The 19,383-nt window shown below is 48.8% G+C and overlaps 1 long non-coding RNA gene across 1 annotated transcript in view; it reads right to left on the minus strand.

Annotated features, from left to right (window-relative positions):
* LOC121151718 overlaps window positions 1-18,095 on the minus strand; it is a 35,021-nt gene extending 16,926 nt beyond the window's left edge. The window contains exons 1-2 of the long non-coding RNA XR_005883204.1: window positions 18,072-18,095; window positions 2,109-2,504 (exon numbers count right to left, since the gene is read on the minus strand). This is a non-coding gene — a long non-coding RNA (uncharacterized LOC121151718). The remainder of the gene's footprint in view (window positions 1-2,108; window positions 2,505-18,071) is intronic.
* Between the last annotated feature and the right edge of the window lie 1,288 nt (window positions 18,096-19,383).

The raw sequence follows: 19,383 nt of genomic DNA on the forward strand, positions 1-19,383 counted from the left end.
TGAACCGGCTTCCTCCCCCTGGGAATCTCCCTGGGCCCCAAGTCCTGGCCCCACAGTTTTGCCTGCAGCCCACTGGCCAGGTGCCCCGCACGACACAGCTCTGTGAGCCTGTCCAACTGCTTTGGGTGGCTGCTGGGCCACCCTCTAGGTCTCAGCTAGGGCGGATGTGCCTGCAGCAGCTCCAGCTCAAAGAAGTCACCGAAAAGGTTTCAGGGACAGTGATGCAGGTCAGCTGGGCCACCTGCCTGCATGGGCACTATGAACATCTCCCAGTCGTGAGGGACGTCAAAAAGCAAGGAAAATACAACTAGAAATGCATTTATTTTGGTGCAAAACGATTATGAAAGCCATGAAACTTTCACACCAGTTAATGAAAAATATGTGTTAGTAAAACAATCCTGCATGAATTTCAAAATTATTCTGCACCACAATGAACTTACCTTTTTTCCATTTTCCAGTGTGTTTTGAATTGTAGACAGGCAGGGAGACAGACAGGTTTCACATCCACTGGCTCACTGCCCAGATGGCTGTAAAGGTGGCACCGGGCCAGGCTGCAGTTGGAATTCTTCTGCCAGTCTCCCCCGTGGGTGCAGGGTCCCAAGGCTTTGGGCCGTCCTTGACTGCTTTCCCAGGCCACAGGCAGGGAGCTGGAAGGGAAGTGGAGCAGCCGGAACATGAACCAGTACCCACGTGGCCCATATCTACTACACAATCTACACAATGCTGACCCCTCCCCCCAGGCTTTATTTCAGCTGTTTCCATATTTTCATCTTACTTGAAAGGCAGGAGGAGAGTGAGTTATCCATCTTCCCTCCACTGGCTCACCCTTACGTGGCCAGCCAGACTTGGGGAGGCAGATTCACCACAGAGCATCCTGCCTGTGACCAGCCGCGGGCTCACTGCTGCAGCGCCGCTGCCTCGGCCACGCCTGCCAAATGGGCTCCTGCCTTGGGGTCTTTACACATTGTTCCCCACCACAGCCCTTGGCCACCCACATCACGTGAGCCTCAGGCCAGATGTCCAATTTAAACTGCCTTTCCCTACTTACTGTCCTCGCCCGTCTCCCAGTGCTCCCGTCTGACACAAGCCCTGGGACCACTCCCTGGGAGAGCTGGGCTTGGGAGGCATTGCCTCAGAGCCAAGTCCGAGGCCCAGCAGGTGCTTGCTGGGATGTGCTGGGAGCAGTGGATGGCAGCCGCTGGCTCTGGCTGTCTGCTGCAGGGTCTGAGTCCCACACAGGAGAGGGCCCACGAGAGTGCAGGAAGGATGGCTTCAGCCACAGGTCAGCAGGAGCTGAAGGCATGAGTGTTGCAGCCTGGCAGGGGCAGCACTGGGCCAGAGGGGTGCGCTCGGGCAGGAGGCAGACAAGAGAACCCAGAAGCAGCACACGCACCCTGGAAAGTGGAGGTCAAGGGCAAAGGATGAGAAATGCCAGGCAACAGAGCCTTGGGAGGAGCTGGTCTGAGTCTTCCCCATGACAGGAGTGGCATCCCATGCCCAAGCTCAACAGGAGCCCACAATGGGCGGCAGCCAGGGGCCAAGACCAACATGGCAGTGCAGTGCCTGCACTGAACAGAGCCCCAAGAACAAAGCCAAGCTGGCGGTCTGCTGGCTCAGCCCTTCTCTTCATGTTCAGGGACGGTGGCAGCAAGGCAGGTCCCCATCTTTCCCACCTCTCCAGACGCTGTGGGCCACATGCCCCCACCTACTGCCACTAGGAACCTCTGGATTTCATGGCTCCCTGCCTGGCACTGGGAGATCACACCCCCAAGCTCCCACTCAGATTCGTAGAGCTGACCTCTCCTTGGAACAGGAGGGCCTGGCTGTGTGGGCAGTGAGGCCACTTCTCAGGAAAGGCTCCTCTGAGGAGACATTGCCACTAACAGTGGCTGGACCCCAGGCCATGGACCTCTGGAAGGCCCACTGCCTGAGATATGCCACCCTTTGTCCTGTGTGTACGGGCCTCCCATGTGTGGGCAGACACAGGGCCTCACCTCTACCCTCCAAAAGGAGGTCTGTGCCCCACCCCAGGATGGCCACAGCATGAGCTGTGTCTCCTCAGTATCTATAGGCCCAGGCTCTGGGCCAGGGCATCGGGCCTTACTCACCGTCCAGGGGGTCTCCCAAACGTCTTCTCCATGCAGGCTGCGGAAGCCGAACTGCCAGGCCCCGGCAAGAAGCAGCGACAGCACCAACACGCTGGGCTGAGTCCAGCTTGGTCCTCTGGCAACCCTGAAGCCAGGGTGACCTGGCATGGGATGTCTTGTCCAGCCTGCTCTCTATTGTCCAGAATTTGCTGGAGTCCCTGGGGGCCCAGCGGCCTTGCCAGCTTATGGGTGAGCAGGTGCTTTCCTCACATGGGTTCCAGCAGGAGGCACAGACCTCGGATGCCACAGCAGTCGGCGACTCAGCCACCAAGAGGGGGCCGAACAAGCTCGCCTGGCAGTCGGAGCCACCATCCTGTTGCTCACAGCTGCCGCAATCTCGCTGTCTCCATGCCATGGCTGGTGAAGGAGGAGGAAAAGAGAGAGTTACCCACGGCCATCAGGGCTGATGGGCAGGGGCACCACCCGCTCTGAGAGGGTGCCTCCTTTGCTCCCCTCTACAGACTCAGGACGGAGTAACAGCAACCCCTGAACAACTGTGGGACTGGACATCAGTGCAGGCCAGCAATTCCCAAGGGGACATGCAACAGCTAAGCTGTGACTGCACCAGCTACGGCGTGAGGCAGCTGAGGTACACAGCCAGCATCTCCCTCAGGCCCAAGTGTCTGCACCCTGCTGCTGGGGTCCGTGCCATGGGTGTGGAAGACACGAAAGTGTGTGGAGAACTGTTCCCCTGCAGGCAGGGCGACAAGGAATGTCCCGCTGCATGGCAGGGCCCGGTGGGTGTCTGCATCCACCTGAAGGCAGTTCCACCTCCCTTGCATGGATGCCGGACCATCCCGCTGAGAATTCTATAATCTATTTAGGCATTGTCTGCCACTGCGGAGTTGGTCTTTACTGTCAGTGTGAGCTTGGAAGTTGATGTTGTTGAAGGGTTTTTTACATTCATGCTGTCCCTGTCTCTGCTGCCCCCATTGACCATCCTTGATCTTCAGGTCCTTCCTTCTGCGATGCATTTCCTCCCTTAACTGATTCAAGACTAAGCTGTAGAATGAAGACTGTAGCTGGAATGTGTTACTGATTGCTATGTGCTGTCTACTGAGAGCTTTAAAGTGAAACAAACGGCAGAATTATCCTTGGAAACACCCACTTGACCATGAAGTCAAAAGTCTGTGCCAGAGTTTGTGACTGCTTCTGTATAAATAAAGGGGACAGCTTTCTTGCATGGTCCATTATGATCATGAAATCGTAGTGGTCCGTTTCTTTTCTTGCTACACCTACTCCATGCACCCTTCTCGAGTTCTAAACTCGGCTGGAGCTGGACTCCGGCACCCTGCAGGGTAGGTCAGAGGGCTGGGACCGCAGTCCCCTCCAGTCTTCAGCCAGGGACATCACTCCATGATGGGGATACTTGTTGTCCCCACAAGCCATGGCCCTAATTCAGAACACATCAGAATGCAGAGGTGGCATTGCTCCAAGGAATGGGCTGAAGCAACTGCAGACTCTGCAACCCTGGGCCCACGGGCACGAGGCTGGGCAGCATCAAGGGATGGCCAGCTAGCAAGAGGGGATAAACCACGCAGCCAGGGGGTAGGGGTAAACAAGAACTAACTCTGCAGCATACTTTGGAGGGACAGAGGAACCTAAAGAAAGAATCAGACCTGGGAGCAGGTAAACCATCAAGTGGATGGTGATGCTCAGGATTATTTTACTGTTTAAAAAAAATGGGGGTATAAAATGTAATATTATCTCAACCTCAAACAGCCTATCTCACATGCAATAAGATATTGTGAAGTAATCAATGAACCAACAATCAATGTGAGTCAGACCGCTTATGATCTACATCAAAGAACTGTAAAACCTAATATACTTTTAATACCCTATGTTATCCCATAGTGGGGAGAGCAGAGAAATCCTCCATCTCCCTAGAATGTGTAAGGAAGACGTGAAATATAACCTACCAGGATCACAACTGGTAACTCATACACAACAGACTCAAATCAGCATTAGACAATAGTTAAACTACAAAGACATATAAGGGGAATTAAGAGCGATCCTGACAACCTCTTAACAGGAGGTCATATACACAGAGCAGGGGGACCCCAGAGTGGAGCAGGGGAACAGGAGGAGGCTTGTATCCCAACCCTGAAGACTCACGGATTCTCACCAAGGACCATCAGTACGGGGACCAAGGACAACATCCCAACTGCCAAGGAGACCACAGGGAGTTGGAGTGCCTTCGGAGGTCAAGAACTCTGAGGTCACCCACTGTCACCCACTCCCGCTTGGATCTACCACATGGGATGAAAGAAGTCCATATCCTTCCTCGCAGGATCCAAAGGCGTCAGAACAACAGTCAGGAGCCCTGTGCAGTCCGCAGAAACAGAAGAACATTAAACTTCCTTGGGGACTCAGGAGAGGAGCTTTCTCTGGTTCTCGCTTGGGTCCAACCTTGGGTCCCCACCCTCTCATGCAATGACCATTAGGATCGCTCCAGAAACCCCTCAAAACAAACAAACAAAACTGTAGAATAGAGAACAACAAGGAAAGCTTTGACTCAGACAGGAAATGGTCAGCGTGGATTCACTTATACCTTACTAAGTGGGACACAAAGATTGGTTACTCCTCACTAGGGTATTGAGGATTTCTCTGCACACCCCTCCTAAAACTGTCCCGCACCTAAACTGTTGACATATGTCTTGTTAGAGTTATAAGCCAGTCTAGACTACCCGAAAAAAAAAGTTCAGCAAAATTATGCTTCAACGCTATATAATGCTAAATACTATAATGAAAACAGACACGAGACAGCTGAATAGTAATCTATAGCTATTTTAAGATGTATAGATGTATAAGATGTATAGAACCTGGTTGTGGGCATCAGTTCATTTCCTGGCTGCTTTACTTCCCATGGAGGGAGGGAGATCTTTCATCTGCTAATTTACTCCTGGGATGGCTGCAGCAGCCAGATCTGGGCTAGGCTTAAGTCTGGAGCTTCTTCTGGGTCTCCCTCATGGGTGCAGGACCCAAGTACTTGGGCCGACCTCTGCTGCTTTCCCATGTGCATCAGATTGGAAGTGGAGCATCTGGAACTCAAACTGACACCCATGTGGGATGCCAGCATTGCAGCTGAGCCTAACACATCACAATGGGCACAGCGCAATCCCAGCCCCAGTGTGAAGTTCCAGCCCAGGCCAAGGCCAGAGGCAGAAAAAATCAGCAAGATGATTTTGGCAGCTGGAATGCTGGGGATAGGGGATCCTCCTGTCACCAGGAGGCCAGCTGGGGGGCCATGAATGTGCCTGAACACTCCTTGTCCCACACGCCAGTGTCACAGCATGGACACAGCAGAGCACACAGGAGCCACAGAGAAGGCCCTTGCTCTTCCAGCACCCTCCACTGGACGAGGGAATCCAGCACCACGAACAGCACATGCTGCTCAGAAGACAAACCTGACAACTGCTACAACACACATGGCCAACAGAGGAAACTAATCAATTCAAAATGACCTAGAAGTGGTACACACAAAGGAACTAGCAGACAGCAGAAGGACACAGCTACACAAATGAGCCTTGTGTGTTCTAGAAGCAGAGGAGACCAGGTAAACCCAACAGAGCAGCAACAGGTAAAGTCAGAGAACACCCCAGACAGGAGTAGCCTCCCACACACACTGAGCAAAAGTACACCAGTGTGTTCACACACTGAATTGAAACTGTCCCCAAAGGAGCAGAAAGACAGAAAAGCACTGGGTCAGGCAGCAGTCAAGTGGGCGTTTACCTGGAAGTTCTGGGAGACAAAGGTAAAGAGAAGAAAAACTGTATGCTCAGAGAGAACAAGCCGACTTTATCCAATTGATAAAAGCTCTAACCGTGCAGGCCGAGGTCAATAACAATCTAAGCAGAGGACCAGGCAGGTGGGTCAATCACCGGGATCCTATATGTGTTCTTGTCCTGGCAGCTCCACTTCCCATCCAGCTCCCTGCTTGTGGCCTGGGAAAGCAGTCGAGGACGGCCCAAAGCCTTGGGACCCTGCACCCACGAGGGAGACCTGGAAGTAGCTCCCAGCTCCTGGCATCACATTGGCTTAGCTCCATCCACTACACCAACTGAGAAATGAACCAGCAGATGGAAAATCTTTCTCTTTCCTCTCTGTAAATTTGCCTTTCTAATAAAAATAAGTAAATCTTAAGACAACAAAAAACATCCATGCCCTTTCTTTACATAAACAACCCCATGGCTGAGAAAGACCTTGTAAGATCAGTCTCACTCATAACAGCTGCAAAAAAAAATAAATAAATAACAAAAAAAATTTGACCAAGGATGTGAGGGATCTCTGAGCTGAAACATTACATAATATTAACAAGAGACTCCAAATAGCTAAAGCAATCTCAAACAACAAAAACCAAGTTGGAGGCATCATAATAGAAGTTTTCAAGATATACTACAGGGCAAATACACATAAGAATCAGGTCTGGGATCGCCACAGACAAAGTTTCTTTGGGGATTCCAACTGAATCGCTGGACTCAGAACCCCAACCCTGGAGAGAATTGTAGGTTCCATGGTGTGACCATGGAATGCAAATATCAGAGCTGGGCCTCCTCAGTGGCTCAGACAGAGCAATAGAGAGCATATCCAGGTGCACCTGGAGGATATGGCAGTACACTGGCGCCTGCAGAGGACACGTGGTACCAAAACGGAGGACGGAAGACAGAAAAAAAAAATCAATCAACTGTCCCGGCCAAGTGTTGGCAGTGAATACCTAGGTAAACGGACTCTGAGGTGGACCTTGTCAACCAGTGGATTCTGGAGAGATTTTACTGTGATCGGAATGGCGGGACCAGCAGTAATTCAGAACTGATGAACTATCAAAACCTTTTGAGCATGACCCTTGAAGCATGCCCCATATCGGGAACCCTGGGATGGCATCAGGTGGCTGTCCTCCATCCCAGGACACAGAGGATATGGGAGGTCAGGTGTGGCTTCTCCCTTTAATCTCCTCCTTTTCTCAGTAAGGAAAAAAAAGAGATTGTGGAAATAACGGTCTCACCCACGTTCCTGCAGCCCTTGACCATTTGCACCTTAATAACCTATGTAAAAATCATCAATCAATAAATCAATTAAAAAGAAATGGGCAAGGGACATAACTAGCATTTCTCAAAAGATAAAATTCAAATTTTATCTTTATTTTTATCCAACAGAACTAAGAAAAAGAAATGCTGAGGTTCACTAACCAACAGGGAAATGCAAATTAAAAGCACAGTAAGGTCAGTAATGGTTATCATCCAAAATTCGGAAACAGCAAGCACTGGCAAGGATGGGGTGGGAATGTGAACTAACACAACCATCATGCAAGACAATACCAAGATTCATCAGATGTCTAAAATAAATCCACCAGATGATCCCGTCATTCCACTCCTGAAATCAGCACGTCAGTTATCCTTACGCACACCAACCCTTTCCATCCGAGTGCAAGGCCCTCACGTCTGCCACTCCCTCAACTCTGCAATTAAAAACTCTGCCTTCTAAACAAATATTTTTTTAAATGCCAATAGTCTAAAGAGCAGCAATGAAAACAGACATTGTCAAAGTACATTCAAAAACAGAACCAACAATTTATTGACTACAAGAAACTCATTTGAAATATAAAGATGCAAACAAATTACAATGAAAAGGAAAGGCTATAACAGCCACCATTACTACTAGTACTGAAGTGGAATAGCTACCCTAATTTCAGGTGAAGATGAATTCAGAGCAAGCAAAGCAGACAGCACAGCAGGAGGCTGACCCTCTGCCCTATGGTGCACCCCACACAAGCACCAGCTCCCCATCAAGCTCTCTGCTGATGACCTTGGAAAACAGCGCACAACAGCCCAAGACTGGATGAAGCTCCTGGCTCCTGGATTCAATCTGGCCCAGCCTAGGCCATTGCAACAACTTGAGGAGCAGATGGAAGATTCTCTGTCTCCCCTCTAACTGTAAACTTTCACTTTCAAACAAGTAAATCTTTTAAAGTTTTTATTCATTTGGGGCCAGACAGGGTAACCTAGCGGCTGAAATCCTTGCCTTGCATGTGCTGGGATGCCATATGGGCGCCAATTCCAATCCCGGTAGTCCTGCTTCCCATCCAGCTCCCTGCTTGTGGCCTGGGAAAGCAGGCGAGGATGGCCTAAAACCTTGGGACCCTGCACCTATGTGGGAGACCCAGAAGAGACTCCTGGCTCCTGACTTTGGATCAGCTCAGCTCCAGCCGTTGCAGCCGCTTGGGGAATGAACCAATGAACGGAACATCTTCCTGTCTCTCCTCCTCTCTGTGTATGTGACTTCCCAATAAAAATTTTAAAAAAAATTTTTAAAAATTTTTAAAATTTTTAAAATTTAAAAAAAAATTCATTTGAAAGACAGAGTTTACAGAGAGATGGAGAGGGAGAAGTCTTCCAGCTGCTGGTTCGCTCCCCAAATGGTCGTCATCAGTGGGAGATGGGCTGATCTAAAGCTAGGACCTTCTTCCTAGACTCCCTTGCGAGCACAGGGGCCCAAGCACTTGTAGCATCTCCTACTGTTTTCCCAGGCTATTAGCAGAGAGCTGGCTCAAAAGTGGAACAGCCAGGACCTGAGCCAGTGTTGCAACCAGCAGCTTTACTTGATATGCCATAGCACCAGCCCTCAATACTTTTTTTTTAAAGAGAAGCAACTTTTAATCATATAACAAAAAATAATCAGGACCTAACACAGTGGCTCGACAGGCTAATCCTCCACCTGCAAGTGCCAGCATTCCAGATGGATGCCAGTTCATGCCCCAGCTGCTCCACTTCCCATCCAGCAAACTGCTTATGGCCTGGGAAAGCAATCAAGGATAACCCAAAGCCTTGGACCCTGCACCTATATGGTAGACTTGGAAGAAATTCCTGGCTCTTGGCTTCACACCCACCTAGCTCTGGTTGTTGTGGCCATTTGGGGCGTAAACCAGTGGATGGAACATGTTTCTTTTTCTCTCTATAAATCTCCCTTTCCAATATAAATACTTTTTTAAATGATCAATTTTTCCCCAAATGTGAAGCAAATGCAAGATACCGATTTTTTTAAATTGCTCAAATAGTCAAAGACCAAAATATCCCATAGAGCCTTCATATCTTTTTTGGTTTTTTTTTAAGCTTGATTTATTTGTATTGTAAAGGCAGATTTCCGAGAGCAGAGATAAAAACATCTCTTATCTGCTGGTTCGCTCCCCAAGTGGCCACAATAGCCAGAGCTGAGTCAATCTGAAGTCAGGAGCCAAACTGCAGGCCCCAAGGCTTTGGGCCATCCTCGACTGCTTTCCTAGGCCACAGGCAGGGAGCTGGAAGGGAAGTGGAGCAGCTAGGATCTGAACTGGCGCCCATATGGGATCCCAGCACATGTGAGGATGTAGCTGCTAGGTTACCACGCCCGGCCCCCACATAAGCTTTCTTGCAAGTGTGGACGTAAGTAAAAGCCTGCACTGCTGATGAACTTGCAATGGATTCAGTTCCCCAGCAACAGCAACATTTTGATTTTGACATTGTTTTAGATTAAAGCAAACATCACTTGAAGATTGGACTCGGCCCGTCAGTAAGGAATGGACATGACAGAGCATCAACACATCCAAATGATGAATACAACTGTTAAACAGTGCCATAGATCCTCACAGCACAATATGAACACACTTCACAAAAGCTCATTAAGCGAAAAAACAGGATACAGGTCAAAGAGTAAATAAAATGTTACCATTTATTTACATTGAAAAAAATGTATTTTACATATACTTAAGTAAATAATCTTCCAACTAAGATACATATTTTTGCATCTATGAAACACATCTGAAATATTTCACAAAGCCTAGAGGAGATACTCCAGGGGACTGTGGAAGGAATCCTGGCAAGACAGTTTTATAATGTGCAAGAACTGCCTTTTCTCAAAACAAACTGAACACAACAGAGCCTTCAGCAATCCTCTACTCAGGATGCTTTCCAACAGAGGTAAAGACACAGACACAGGACCCTACTGCCTGATTACTTGTAATTAAGAAATACCTTTTTATCAAAACCAGAGTATTTGATTACATATGGATACAATTCTGTTTTCTATCACCAGACTTACAGAAATGCTCATGATATAGAACCACAAAAGCAAGATGTAATTGGTGTGGTGTGATCCATTAATGGAAAGGCTACCAAGAAGAGATGAGACTTCTACACTGCACACGGTAAGTGGACAAGGCTGATGCTTGTGGGTGACACGCCTTTACTTCAGATATCTTTGCAGCTAATATTCTTACAATTAAAACAAGTGGGATGTCAAAGGGAAGGGAGCAGACCTAGGACAGACAAATCTTCAGGATGTTTTGCTGTAAAGCAAAGCAGAACAGAAGGACAAAAGCTCGATGAGTGGGGATCCTCCAAAGCTTCCACCCCAGACACTCTGGGATATGGGGGAGAATCTGATAAGGTGATCAATTTGTAGTCAGGCCTGGGCTGAATCCTAGTTCTGCTTTATTCACGCAGAGACACATGTACAACTGGACACACTATTTACCTCAGAGGGTTGCTCAGAGCATGAATGGTGATAATGATGGAAAAAGCCAAAGGGGCCGAGGACAAAAAAGTGTTCTTTTTTAAATTCACAGAAGGCTACTTCAGGCTCAAATTAAGTTTCCTTTACTAAATATATACTATTTTCATTTATACAATGCTACTTGGGCACATGACTAAACATGATAAATTATGAATCAATGAAAGTGACATGGTACGCTAAATATGACACACTAATCCTTTTAAAAAAAAAATTACTGGAAAGGTAGATATACAGAGAAGGAGAGACAGAAATGCATCTGCTGATCCATTCCCCAAAGTGGCGGCAACGGCCGGAGCTGAGCCAATCAAAAGCCAGGAGCCAGGAAACTCCTCCAGGTCACCCACATGGGTGCAGGGTCCCAAGGCCTTGGGCCGTCCTCGACTACCTTCCCAGACCACAAGCAGGGAGTTGGACAGGAAGCAGGGACACCAGGATTAGAACTGGCACCCATAAGGGGTCCCAGAGTGTTCAAGTTGAGGACCTTAGCCACTAGCCAATCACACCAGGCACTGGCCCCATTCTTTAACTTGCTCAGGAATCACAAACCATTTTCCACAGCAGCTTTCCGGCAACTTAGGAGAGTTCTAATTTTCCACATCCTCATCAATACTTATTTCCTGGTTTTTCTTGTTCTTACTCTAAAAGATGGTCCTACTGGGTGTGAAATATTTCACTATGGTTTTTACTGCATTCCCCAAGTGACTAATGATGTTGAGCATCTTTCCATGTGCTTGTTAGACATTTGTAATCTTCGGGGAAACAGTATTCAAGAGGCTGGCAGGATGGCTTAATTAGCTAAATCTCTGCCTGAAAGTGCCAGCATCCCATATGGGCATTCGTTCATGTCCTGGTTGCTCCACTTCTCATCCAGCTTCCTACTTACGGCCTGGGAAAACAGCAGATGGCGGCCCCAAACCTCGGGACCTTGCATTTGCATGGGAGAACCATGGGGGCTCTTGGTTCTTGGCATCAGATCAGCTCAAGCTATGGCCACTACAGCCATTTGGGAGTGAGAGATAGCAGGTCACTCACTCCTCTTTCTGTAACTCTTCCAAATAAAAATTAATAAATAAAGTGTATTCAAGTCCAGTGCCCACTTTCTAGCTGAAGGTTTATCTATACCATGGCTGCCTGACAGTGCTGGGCCATTTCGCACACTGGGCTGTTCACAAACATTACTTTTCCCAGTGCTGGAAGCTGGGAAGACTGACGAAGGCGCAGGCTGCTCTGGGTGCGGGATGTCCATGTCGCCGTGGACAGCCATCTCCTCATTCTCCGGCAAGTGGCAGAAGCAGCACAGCTGTCACTCTCGGGCCTCTGACAAGGGCTCCGACTCCACTGCGAGCGCCCTCGCCAAGGCCCCACTGTCTCCTGAGTTCAGTGCTGGAGCACTGAGGCTCTGAACACACGAATCTTGGAGGAATAAACACTCAGATCATGCACTTATCAGAGACAGGATTTGCAAAAAATATTTTCTTCCATCTCTATACGCTGTCTTTTCAGTCCATAGTTCAGCACACAAAATTTGTGTTTTTCCCCCAGAAAGATCAATTTATGTATTTATTATCTTGTATTTGGTGCACAATCTAAAACCTGTTCCAAACTCAAAGTTATAAAGACTCCTATTTCATCTAAAATTTTTTATTTGTTTTTTGAATATTAGAGTTTTCTTAGATTTAAGCATCTTTGATCCATTCTTAATTTCTGAATATGGTAAGTGTTCAACTTAATTTTCTAATAAAAATTTTTCAAGATTTCATTTTTATTTGAAAAGCAGAGTTGCAGCAAGGTAGAAGGGTCTTCCATCCACTGGTTACTCCCTAAACAGCCATGCTACCCAGGCGGGGGACTGGGAGGAAACTCCCAGCTCCAGTCTGGCCCAGCAGCAGCTGTTGTGGCCATTTGGGCAGTGAACCTGTGCATGAAGATCTGTCTGTCCCTCTCCCTGTGTAACTGCAACTTGCAAATTAAGAGATATATCTTTAAAAACGTATGTAACGTTGCCGAGCTAAGCCTATGACTACAGCACGGGGGCAGAAGTGGTCACTGAGATGCTCAAGTCTCCATCAAGGCACCTCACTGGAGCCGTGGCTACTTAAATGCACCTGAGATGACGATGGCCCAAGCGCGTAGGTCTGCGCCACCGCTGCGGGAGACCCTGGTGGAGCCCCGGCTCCTGGCTGCAGGAGTCCTGGCAGTTTGGAGAATTTGGGGAGTGAACCAGACGACAGTCCCCAGCTTCTCCTGCTCTATCACTCTACCTTTCGAAAAGCATAATTTTTTTTTTTTAAATCAATTGCTTGAATTTGTTTTAGGGCTCTCCATTCTATTCCACCAATCTGCATGTCTATCCTTATGCCAGTTCTAACAGACTTAAATGTAACAGCTTTATAGTAAATTCTGAAATAGAAGATTGTCTTATTTGAACTTAGGTAATTCAACTCCATAGGAATTTTAACATCAGTGTTCCATTTCTTTGCAAGGAAAAAAAAAAGTGCTGTTGAGATTTTTGACAGGGATTATGCCGAATCTTTATAGATAGCTTGGAGCCGTACATATCATCTGAAAAACATTCAGAAACCAGCATTTAACCTAGTAGTTAAGATGCCCAGTTACCACACAGGAGGATTTGCTCCCTTCCTCCAACTAAATCAGTATTACAAATCCTAAGAGACAGAGATGGGCCCAGCACAGTCGCCTAGTAGCTAAAGTCCTCACCTTGCAAACGCCAGGATCCCATATGGGCACTGGTTCATATCCCAACAGCTCCACTTTTCTTTCAGCTCCCTGTGTGTGGCCTGGGGGGTGGGCAGTAGAGGATGGCCCAGGGTTTTGGGACCTGGCACCCACGTGGGAAACCCAGAAGAAGCTCCTGGCTCCTGACATTGGATCAGCTCAGCTCTGGCCACTGTGGCCACCCTTGGGAGTGAACCAGCAGATAGAAGATCTTTGTCTCTTTTTCTCTCTGTAATTCTGACTTTCCAATAAAAATACCTTTTTTTTTTTTAAAAAAAAAGGCTGAATAGATAAGTTAAAAAAAGACAGAAGTAATCGCTCATGAAACTAAGTTCTTGCCACCCCAAGGGAGCCAACACTGAGTTCCCCACACCTGACCCTACCTCGGCTCTAGTCACTTTACTTGAGGAGTGAAGTAGTGAACGGGAGCTCTTTCAACTTAAATTCAGTGAGGATGACTTAATTTTAACCTCAAAATCATAAATGCCATTATCAATCTTCATTAGGGAAAACACCATCTTGTGGCTGAGCCCAGTACATCTGCATAATGTCTGGCAAACACGAGAATGACAGGCAGGAAACCGCACAGAAACGCCGCATAACCTAACGCAACTTCCGAATACTCAAGACAAGCAGGAGTTTCCACCCCTCAGTTCAGTAGCTCTGGCAGCGAAGGATATGGAATTACATAACAGCAAATAAAAGTTAATACAACCAAAAAATAGCTGAGCATTCTTTCCTACTCAGTCTGTCCTTTCCAGAACAACTGCCAAGAAAAATGAGAAAGTGCTGCACAGGTTTTGGCTTTGTAATTTTTAACAAAACAGACCCAGGAAAGTGCCTTTCGATTCCTCCTCAGAACTCTAAAACATTAACTCAGCAGAAAATGCTAGACAGTTTCAAAAATATTCCAGGAGCGGGCCCAGCGGCTAAAGTCCTCGCCTTGAATGCTCCGAGATCCCATATGAGCGCTGCTTCTAATCCAGGCAACCCCACTTCCCATCCAGCTCCCTGCCTGTGGCCCGGGAAAGCAGTTGAGGTGGCCTAAGGCCTTGGAATCCTGCACACGCGTGGGAGACCTGGAGGAAGTTCCTGGATCGGCATAGCATCTGCCTATTGCAGTCACTTGGGGAGTGAATCATCGGACAGAAGATCTTCCTCTCTATATATATCTGACTTGGCAATAAAAAACAAATCTAATAAATAAAAGATAAATCTTCAAAAAAATTTTTTAAAAATTCCAGGAAGGCAAAGCAATGATAATCATAGCATAGTCAACCTGTGCCTTTTCCATAGCACCTTAAAAGTACATCCTGCAATGGGCTAGCAAAACAGAACCTCAACTTCAAGGACTGGTCCACTTTGTCCATGCACCTCTGCATCCATTTTCTTTTTCTGACAAACCCTATACAGTTTACCAAACACGGGGACCCTCACTTTTCGGTATGTGAAACGTTTCTGTATCTCCTGGTTTGAGCTTTTCTGGCACTGTGCTGGCTTTCTGCCTCAACTCTGGCAGGAAACATTGAAAGGACACGGACCTAGCAACACTTTTCCTGGATGGTCCTTCAACTCAGCCAGCAGGTGACTTCTGCTTACATCTGATGGGCGAATGGAAACCTCTGAGCCTCACAATGTGGTGCAGGACAAGGAGACCCTGACTCTTCACCCTAGGCCAAAGAAAAGGAAGCCCAGCAATGGATGTTTATTCTTCAAATGAAAGAACTATGCTGAGCTTCTATTCTCATCCCCTCTCACCAACTCCTGGCTCTCCATTACACTTAGCCTCAGGATTTGCTCCTTAGCTGCAGGTTAAATACAGTAGTCCTTAATCTAGAGCTCTGGGCCCAGCACAAAGATTCAACTGACTAGTCCTCTGCCTGCAAGCACTGATATCCCATATAAGCACCGGTTCATGTCCCAGCTGCTACACTTTCCATTCAGCTCCCTGCTTATGGTCTGGGAATGCAGCAGAGGATGGCCCCAAAGCCCTTGGACCCTGCACCTGCAAGGGAGACCTGGAAGAAGCTTTTTGTCTCAGATCGGCTCAGCTCTGGCTGTTGTGGCCATTTGGGGAGTGAATCAGTGGATAGAAGAGTTTTCTCTCTGTAAATCTGCCATTCCAATAAAAAAAAAATTGTTTAACTTTAAGAAAAAAAAAAACCATATAGCTCCCAGATTCATCTGAAAACCTCTCAGAAGAGATTGGAATTACTCTCTTAGGATTTATTCAGTAGCCTGACGGGTACTGCCCGGGTCTTGCAAATTTTAAAGATTCCACAGGTGACTGAGTTGATCACCTGAGTTTGAATGAAACTCCATTCTTTAAATCATACTCTTCAACTAACTCCTTTTTTAAATGACTTAGCCAGAATTTGGGTTGGGAAGAAAGGGCTTTCCTCACTCAACTTCTAAAAGATTCAAATCCTAAACAGGATTCAGGGACTCCACTTTCAATCTGAGTGGGAAAAAACACTCTGTACTTTACACACCTCTACATCACACCAGCCGTATCTATCTGTACTAATCATTAACAATTTTTTTCCCCTCAGGGACCTGCACAATGGCTCAGTTGGCTTGTCAAAGGGGTACCGGTTCATGTCCTGGCTGCTCCACTTTCCATTGGTTCCCTACTTCTGGCCTAGGAAAGCAATAGAGGACAGCCCAAATCCACAGGACCCTGCATTCACATGGGCAACCTGGAGGAAGCTCCTGGTTCCTGGTTTCGGATTGGCTCAGCTCCAGTTATTGCAGCCACCTGGGGAATGAACCAGTAGATGGAAGATTTGTCTCTCCTTTTCTGTGTAAATCTGCCTTTCCAATAAAAAATGATTCAATCTTTAAAAATATATATATATATATTATGGTAGTTTCACATCTTAAAAATCTTGCTGGTGGAGAATGACTGTCAACCCCAAGGTTAGCTAACGCCTGAGAAAGTCAACAGCTGATTCGCGAACTGCCCCTCCAGAGTAACCAACTGCCCCAGATGTAACTCCGACAAGCTAACAAGTTATCCCACTGCCCTAAATCAACCCCTGGGCAGGTAACAAGCATCCAGAAACCACCCTGAGAGCCGCAACACCTGCGCAACTATCCAAACAAGCCAGCAGTGACACGTTGACTTGGCCCTGCTGACTTTCCTGTGGAAGCCCACAGACTCTCCCTGGGGGTTCCTCTCCTGACTCAAACCTGTGACCCCACAGGGTCTGTCATGTCCCCTTTTGCTGGGAGAGGCAACCAAATTCTTCCTCCTACGACTGACCTCTCCATGTCCTCACTCAGTCACCTCTGCAACTTGAAAACCTCAAGGGCGCGGACCACCCCCACGCTTTAACGGCGCGGACCACCCCCACGCTTCTGTGAAGCAGAACCCACAGCAGGCCTCTTGGAAACCCCAACAGCATTTGAACCTCAGCATTCATATCTAATGTAGTTTTATATACAAAGCAACATTACTTATAAAAGTCAAAAAGTGGCAACCAATAAATGCAGAAATACGCCCTGTGCATGCAATGGAATATTATTCAGCCCCAAAGAGGAATGAGGTAGATCCCATGCCATAAGGATGAACCTTTAAAACATGCCTAGTGGGCCCGGCAGCGTGGCCTAGTGGCTAAAGTCCTCACCTTGAACGCTCCGGGATCCCATGTGGGTGGCAGTTCTAGTCCCGGCAGCTCCACTTCCCATCCAGCTCCCTGCTTGTGGGAAAGCAGCCGAGGACGGCCCAAAGCCTTGGGACCTGCACCCGTGTGGGAGCCCTGGAGGACGTTCCTGGCTCCTGGCTCCGAATCGGCGCAACGCCAGCCATTCCGGTCACTGGGGGATTGAATAATCGGATGGAAGATCTTCCTCTCTGTCTCTCCTCCTCTCTGTATATCTGACTTTGTAATAAAGAAATAAATAAACCTTTAAAAAACAAGCATGCTTAGTAAAAACCAAACAAAGCTGCACACGGAGCAAGCCCGATAATAAAACACAGAGCATGAAAACCCATAGAAAAGGCAAGGAGACGGCGAAGAGTGACTGCTAACAGGAATCAGCTGTTTCGATTTAGGGTTATTATTAAAAAGTCTGGAGTTAGATGGTGATGACAGTCATGTAATCTTATAAACTACTCAGAAACCAGCTTAGTGTGTACAAGAGTTAATTCCACACCATGAGAATTATACCTTAAAAAGCCAACGAAGCGTTTCTATTCCGCCGCACTTCTCCAGGACGCCAAGGCCCCGGCGACAATCCTCGAAGTCTGCAACACCTCACTGCTCCCCTGACGCGCCCTCGGCTGCCGCCTCACTTCGCACCCAGACCACCTCGGTCACCTCAACAGGGTCTGGGCAGTCAGGCTGGCCGCCGGCGCCACAGCCCTCTCACCTCCAGCAACTCGGCAGGCGTCGGCCCGAGCGGCGCGGCTCCCTGCTGCCCGTGCTCCACGCCTTCGGGAAGCGGGTCCGCGGCCTGGGCTCCCTCAACAACCTCCTCCCTCGGCTTACTCCCGTGTGCGCCACACAGGTTAGAAGCAGGTCGCTGTTATGCCCCAAATGTTTTCGGAGCGTATGAAGTGGAGTGGAAACAGCCTTTGTCTTAAACTCGGTCGCCGCCGCAATTCCCGCGCCCTCTGCCTCGACGCTCGCCTGCCCGTACCTCGCCGCAGTTTCCCGCCACACACCACTTCCGCCTCGCCCCTCCTCGCGCCACCCGGATACGCCAAGGCCGCCCGGAAGACGGGAGGCAGGATCTGCGCCTGCGCGCCCGCGCCCTGGGCGGGCTCGTCAGGCGGCGCATGCGCAGGCATGAGCGTTCCCGTTGAGAAGGTGCCGCGGCGCGCGGGAGGTAGGAGGAGTCGGTGTTGAGGGATGGCACCCGCGTACCGGAGGTCCTGTCACGGCGGGCCGGCCTTACCTTCCTGAGGGAGAAGGGCCCTGCTCGCCCGCCTGCTTCCTTCCCTGATCCGCTGGCCTTAGCAGGCCTGCAGCCGTGTCACCTCAGGCAGGAGGCGCTTTGTGGGGAGACTGGCGGGGTGCCCCCCAGAGGAGATCAGGGCGGCGATCGGGAGCCTCCGCCTGGCCGTGGAGTCCTTAGCGTCCTTGGCAATCCTTTCCCAGGTAGATTCTCTGACCTCCCTTTCCGAAGGAAGACACCTTGAGGGAAGCAGGAGGGTCCGGCCCACACCAATTCATTCATTCAGTTAGGTAATAAGTTGTGGAGGCCCAAGACCCCTACTATCTGGAAATAAGTGTTTTAGGAGTCGTGTGTCACTCGGAGATGGGACCTGTCCTCTCACATCAACTGATGTCGCTGCAGCACAGTCTTGGGGCGGAGTTTTCCTGGCTGTCCCTCACATCCAAGGGGATAAAGCTGCGTTGGCTTAGCCTGGCACTCCAGGTCCTGGCAAACTGCCCCCTGCTTCCTCCTGCAGCTTCTTAGCCCTCCACTTGACTGTTCACTCTGGGGAAATCAAACTTCGCAGTTCAGGAATTCAACAAATAGCTGTTGCACACTTGGCGGAAGTCCAAAGAGAAGCCTCACAGAGGTTAGTCAGTGTCCTGAAGCCGTGCACCCAGGGGAGAAGGGATGGTCTGTGAGTGGAAAGGTAAGAGCCGGCCTGCCAGGGTTGGCTCCCAGTCTTGCCTGCCCCTTCAAAAGCTGTGAGAACTTGAACTGTTTTTCAAATAGGTTCAATACTTGAAAAGCAGCTGGAACAATGCCTGGCAGGCAGGAGGCATGCAGTTATTGCGACAATGACATATGTCTGTAACCTATGGTAGGCGCCATTGTGAAGCCAGTGAGCGCTGGTTGGCAGCCGTGGGTGAGGGTGCGCCTAAGGGAAGGGAAAGCCCTCCTCCGAGGAGGCGTGGAAGATGAGGCGCACCAGGCAGACATAGCAGGTTCTGGGTCTGTCCGCCCCGCTGCGGATTGCTGCATGATTGGCGGTTTCCTAGGTGTTTGAGTTTGG

The sequence above is a fragment of the Ochotona curzoniae genome, unplaced genomic scaffold (assembly GCF_017591425.1).
Source record: "Ochotona curzoniae isolate NIBS_2020 unplaced genomic scaffold, NIBS_Ocur_1.0 contig_2321, whole genome shotgun sequence".
NCBI lineage: Eukaryota > Metazoa > Chordata > Mammalia > Lagomorpha > Ochotonidae > Ochotona > Ochotona curzoniae.